The sequence below is a fragment of the Zalophus californianus genome, chromosome 7 (assembly GCF_009762305.2).
Source record: "Zalophus californianus isolate mZalCal1 chromosome 7, mZalCal1.pri.v2, whole genome shotgun sequence".
Classification (NCBI taxonomy): domain Eukaryota; kingdom Metazoa; phylum Chordata; class Mammalia; order Carnivora; family Otariidae; genus Zalophus; species Zalophus californianus.
The window spans coordinates 117899984-117906271 of NC_045601.1; the positions used below are offsets into that span (position 1 = coordinate 117899984).

Here is a 6288-nt window from a genome sequence, read left to right on the forward strand (position 1 = left end):
AAAGACACCTCCAGATTTAAAGTGAGGGGGTGAAAAGCCATTTATCATGCTAATGGTAATCAAAAAAAGCTGGAATAGTAATCCTTATATCAGGAAAACTATATGCTGGCTAATTGAACATAATAAAAAATCAAACTAAAAAAAAGAAAAACTAGATTTTAAAACAAAGACTTTAATAAGAGATGAAGAAGGACACTATATCATAGTAAGAGGGTCCATCCAAAGAACTAACAACTGTAAATATCTATTCCCCTAACACAGGCACAGCTAATTATATAAACCAATTAAAGAAACACATTGACAATAATACACTAATAGTAGGGGACTTTAACACCCCACTCAAAACAATGGACAGATCATCAAAGCAGAGGATCAAGAAGGAAACAGGGGCTTTGAATGACACCCTGGACCAGATGGGCTTCACAGATATATTCAGAGCATTTCATCCTAAAGCAACAGAAGACAAATTCTTTCCAAGTACACATGGCACATTATCCAGAATAAATCACATACTGGGTCACAAATCAGGTCTCAATGGGTACCAAAAGATTGGGATTATTCCCTGCATATTTTCAGACCACAACGTTTTGAAACTTGAACACAATCACAAGAGAAACTTTGGAAGGAATACAAATACATGGAGGTTAAAGAGAATCCTACTAAAGAATGAATGGGTAGGGGCGCCTGGGTGGCTCAGTCGGTTGGACATCTGCCTTCGGCTCAGGTTATGATCCCGGGGTCCTGGGATCGAGCCCCGCATCAGGCTCCCTGCTCGGCGGAGAGCCTGCTTCTCCCTCTCTCTCTGCCTGCCGCTCTGCCTACTTGTGCTCTCTCTCTCCATCAAATGGGTGAATAAAATCTTTTTAAAAAATGAGGGGGGGAGAACCTGGGTGGTTCAGTCGTTAAGCGTCTGCTTTCGGCTCGGGTCATGATCCCAGGTTCCTGGGATCAAGTCCCGCATCGGGCTCCCTGCTCGGTGGGCAGTCTGCTTCTCCTTCTCCCTCTGCCTCTGCTTGTGTGCTCTCTCTCTCCTTCTCTGTCAAATAAATAAATAAAATCTTTAAAAAAGACATTCTGCTAGGAAAAAAAGAAAGAATGGGTAAACCAGGAAATTAAAGAAGAATTTTTTTAAAAATCATGGAGGGCACTTGGGTGGCTCAGTCATTAAGCATCTGCTTTTGGCTCAGGTCATGACCCCAGGATCTTGGGATTAAGCCCCACATCAGGCTCCCTGCTCAGCAGGATGCCTGCTTCTCCCTCTCCCACTCCCCCTGCTTGTGTTCCCTCTCTTGCTGTATCTCTGTCAAATAAATAAAATAAATAAATAAATAATCTTTAAAAAATAATAAAAATCATGGAAACATGGAGCACTGGGTGTTACACACAAACAATGAATCATGGAACTACATCAAAAACTAATGATGTAATAATGTATGGTGACTAACATAACATAATAAAATAAAATTTAAAAAATAAAATAAAATAAAAATAGGTGATCAGGATTAAGGAGGGCACTTGTGGTGATGAGTACTGGGTGATGGAGGGAAGTGTTGAATCACTCTATTGTACACCTGAAACTAATATTACACTGTGTGTTGGCCAAATAGTATTTAAATAAAATCTTTAAAAAATCATGGAAACAAATGAAAATGAAAACACAACAGTTCAGAATCTTTGAGATGCAACAAAGGCAGTCCTAAGAGGGAAGAATATAGGCCTTTCTCAAGAAACAAGAAAAGTCTCAAATACACAAGCTAACTTTACATCTAAAGGAACTGGAGAAAGAACAACAAATAAAGCATAAATCTAGTAGGAGAAGAAAAACGATAAAGATTAGATTAGAAATCAATGAAAGAAATCAAAAGAACAGAACAGAAAAACGAAACTAGGAGCTGGTTTTTTGAAAGAATTAATAAGATCGAGGGGCACTTGAGTGGCTCAGTCGTTAGGCATCTGCCTTCAGCTGAGGTCATGATCCCAGGGTCCTGGGATCAAGCCCCGCATTGGGCTCCCTGCTTGGCAGGAAGCCTGCTTCTCCCTCTCCCATTCCCCCTGCTTGTGTTCCTGCTCTCACTGTCTCTCTCTCTGTCAAATAAATAAATAAAATCTTTTTAAAAAAGAATTAATAAGATCAATAAACCCCTAGCTAGATTTATCAAAAAGAAAAGAGAAAGGACCCAAATAAATAAAATCCTGAATGAAAGAGGACAGATCACAAGCAACATCACAGAAATGCAAACAATTATAAGAGAATATTTTGAGCAGTTATATGCCAACAAATTAGGCAACCTGGAAGAAATGGTTGCATTTCAAGAGATGTATAAACTACCAAAACTGAAACAGGAAGAAATAGAAACTCTGAACAGACCCATAACCAGCAAAATAATTGAAAGAGTAATCAAACTCTCCCAACAAACAAGAGGCCATGGCCAGATGAACCCAGAAGAATTCTACCAAACATTTTTTTTAAAGATTTTATTTATTTATTTGACAGAGAGACACAACTAGAGAGGGAACATAAGCAGGGGGAGTGAGAGAGGGAGAAGCAGGCTTCCCACTGAGCAGGGAGCCTGATGCAGGGCTCGATCCCAGGACCCTGGAATCATGACCTGAGCCAAAGGCAGACGCTTAACGACTGAGCCACCCAGGCGCCCCTCTACCAAACATTTAAAGAAGAATTAATACTTATTCTTCTGAAACTGTTTAAAAAAATAAAAATGGAAGGAAAATTTCCAAAGTCATTCTATGAGGCCAGCATTACCTTGATCCTCAAACCAGACAAAGAGCCCACCAAAAAGAATTACAGACCAATATCCCGGATGAATATGATGCAAAAATTCTCATCAAGAGACTAGCCAATAGGATCCAACAGTACTTTAAAAGGATTATTCACCACAGCCAATTGGGATTTATTCCTGGGCTACAAGGGTGGTCCAACATCTACAAATCAATCAATGTGATATACCACATTAATAAAAGAAAGGGCAAGAACCATATGATCCTCTCAATAGATGCAGAAAAAGCATTTGACAAAACACAGCATCCTTTCTTGATTAAAACTCTCCACAGTGTAGGGATAGAGGGAACATACCTCAATATCATAAAAGCCATCTAGAAAAATCCACAGCAAATATCATTCTTAATGGGAAAAACTCAGAGCTTTTCCCTTAAGGTCAGGAACATGACAGATGTGTCCACTTTCACCACTTGTTGAACATAGTATTGGAAGTCCTAGCCTCAACAATCTGACAACAAAAAGAAATAAAAGGCATCCAAATCAGCAAATAAGAAGTCAAACTCTCATTCTTCACAGATGACATGATACTCTATGTGGAAAACCCAAAGGACTCCACCCCAAAATCTCTACAACTCATACAGCAAGTCAGCAATGTGGCAGGATATAAAATCAATGCATAGAAGTCAGTTGCACTTCTATGCACTAACAATGAGAAATAAGAAAGAGAAATCAAGGAATCAATCCCATTTACAATTGCACCAAAAACCATAAGTTACCTAGGAATTAACCTAACCAAAGTGGTAAAGAATCTGTACTCTGAAAATGATAGAACTCTTATGAAAGAAATTGAGAGTGACACCAAAAAATGGAAAAACATTCCATGTTCATGAATTGGGAGAACAAGTATTGTTAATATGTCTATGCTACCCAAAGCAATCTACATATTCAATGCAATCCTTATCAAAAATACCATCAACATTTTTCACAGAACTGGAACAGATAATCCTAAAATTTGTAGGGAACCAGAAAAGAACCCAAATAGCCAAATGAATGTTGAAAAAGAAAACCAAAGCTGGTTTTCTTACAACTCCGTACTTCAAGCTGTATTACAAAGTTGTAATCATCAAGACAGTATGGTATTAGCACAAAAACGGACACATAGACCAATGGAACAGAACAGAGACCCCAGAAATGGACCCTCAACTCTATGGCAACTAACCTTCAACAAAGCAGGAAGGAATATCCAATAGAAAAAGGATGGTCTCTTCAGTAAATGATGCTGGGAAAATTGGACAGCTGCATGTGGAAGAATGAAACTGGATGATTTTCTTACACCATACAAAAAAATAAACACAAAATGGATGACAGTGCTAAATGTAAGAGAGTATTCCATAAAAATCCTAGAGGAGAACACAGGCAGGATCCTCTTTAACCTTGACCACAGCAACATCTTGCTAGGTACATCTTCAAAGGCAAGGGAAACAAAAGCAAAAATAAACTATTGGGACTTCATCAAGACAAAAGTCTTTTGCACAGCAAAGGAAACAGTTGAGAAAACTAAAAGACAGCCTACAGAAATGGGAGAAGATATTTGCAAATGTCTTATCAGATAAAGGGCTAGTATCCAAAATCCATAAAGAACTTACCAAACTCAACACCCCAAAAACAAAAAATCCAGTCAAGAAATGGGCAGAAGACATGAACAGACATTTCTCCAAAGAAGACATACAAATGGCTAACAAACACATGAAAAAATGCTCCACATCCTTTGGCATCAGGGAAATACAAATCAAAACCACAATGAGCTACCACCTTACACCAGTCAGAATGACTACAATTAACAACTCAGAAAACAATGGATGTTGGTGAGGATGCAGAGAAAGGGGAACCCTCTTACACTGTTGGTGGCAATGCAAATTAGTACACCCACTCTGGAAAACAGTATGGAGGTTCCTCAAAAAGTTAAAAATATAGCTACCCTGTGACCCAGAAGTTGTACTACTAGGTATTTACCCAAAGGATACAAACATAGTGATTCAAAGGGGCACATGTACCCTAATGTTTATAGCAGCAATGTCCACAATAGCCAAACTATAGAAAGAGCCCAGATGTCCATCAACAGATGAATGGATAAAGAAGAGGTGGTATAGATATAGAATAGAATATTACTCAGCCATCAAAAAGAATGAAATCTTGCCATTTGCAATGACATGGATGGAACTAGAAGGTATTGTGAAATAAGTCGGAGAAAGACAAATACCATATGATTTCAATCATATGAGTAACTTAAGAATCAAAAAAGATGAACATAGGGGAAGGGAAGGAAAAATAAAATAAGACAAAATCAGAGATGGAGACAAACCATAAGAGACTCTTAACTCTAGGAAACAAACTGAGGGTGGTTGGAGGCGAAGTGGGGGGGGGGATGGGATAATTGGGTGTTGGGCATTAAGGAGGGCACTTGATATAATGAGCACTGGGTGTCATATGCAACTGATGGATCACTAAACTCTACCTCTGAAACTAATAATACACTATATATATATTAACTGATTTTAAATAAAAAATAAAATAAAACTATTGTTCTTATTAAAAATATATTAAACAGAAATAAATGTTTGTTAGAAGTCACTAGTGAAGCCATCTGACTATGAGGTTTTCTGTTGTGAGTTTTTTGATTACTGACTCAAATCTTGAGTTACAAGTTACAAGTGCATTAGGCCCTCCCTTGAGCTCCCCAGACCCACCCCTTGTGTGGAATTTAGGGGCCACCTGGACAAACTCCTTGCTTGTTCCCATTCTTGGGATCCCTCGTTCATGTTAGAAAGAGGATCTGGGGGCAGAGTGGAGTCTCTACTGGCTAGGGGGAAGGGAGGAAAGAAACACTGATGGGGCAGGTCCAAGAAGAGGGATGCTGATAAACCCTCACTGCAGCCACTCACTGCAGAATGAATCCTACACAGCAGGATCACACAGCAGGGCACAAGGTTAGCTCAGCATGTGAAGCCTATCCAGGCCCAGTGGTTCCATGTCCAGCTCCTCCTCCAGTCCCAACCCCAACCCCAGCCAGGCTGTTGACAGCTCATGTCAGGCATTCCAGCCAAGTCTGCCACAATCTCCTTAGAGAAACCTGGGGAGGACTCTCCTAGGAGGATCATGCTGAGCCCTGAGGCATGGCAGGAACAGTGGGACAAGCTCTGGTGATTGAGGGCATAAGGGCCCTGAAGGTCACTCACTGGCCCCTCGCCACCTAAAAATCCAGGGCCTTCAGAAAAGCTGGGGGATCCAGCACCACGCAGGTTGATGGGCTCCCTTGCTGGACTGCTCCAGCTGCTGGGACAGAGCTTGTACATGCCAGGAAAAGAATGAGTCAAAGCAGCAGTCATCAAAGAGCATGCTGTGAGGAGACAGTCCCCAGGCTGAAGTCACTCATTGGCCGGTGGTAAGATTGGAGGTAGGTGGGTACAGTGTCCCATAGTGGGGTGTCTGCCAAGGGGCTGCCCACATGAGAGCTGCATTGAGCAGGCTTAAGAAGAGAGCCCTGGCTCAAA

General features: G+C 40.5%; 1 pseudogene; it reads right to left on the reverse strand.

The window, feature by feature from the left end:
• Positions 1 to 5662: 5662 nt before the first annotated feature.
• Positions 5663 to 6288, reverse strand: LOC113927967 (annotated as a pseudogene).